This window comes from Penaeus monodon, chromosome 15, assembly GCF_015228065.2.
Source record: "Penaeus monodon isolate SGIC_2016 chromosome 15, NSTDA_Pmon_1, whole genome shotgun sequence".
NCBI lineage: Eukaryota > Metazoa > Arthropoda > Malacostraca > Decapoda > Penaeidae > Penaeus > Penaeus monodon.
The window spans coordinates 14,055,092-14,055,351 of record NC_051400.1 but is presented as its reverse complement, the minus strand read 5'-3'; positions in this window follow the sequence as shown (position 1 = coordinate 14,055,351).

Genomic DNA, 260 nt, shown 5'->3' with positions numbered 1-260 from the left:
CAGTACTCAGATCTCAGAAGCATGCTAGCAAGATCACGGACTAGGAAATCTACAGATAATCCCAGCTAGCGGTCGGCTCTTAGCTAGCGTTAACTGTAAACCCATACGAAGCAGCTGGAAGAATGTGGAATTCGAAACGTCTTTCTCTCGATTTCCGCTCTTTTGGGAACAGCAAATATGCGGAGAACGCTTGGCACTGGAGCTTGGGGTTAAGTGGCAGCTGTCAGGGGCGCAGACAGGACCGAAACGTGTTCAAAACC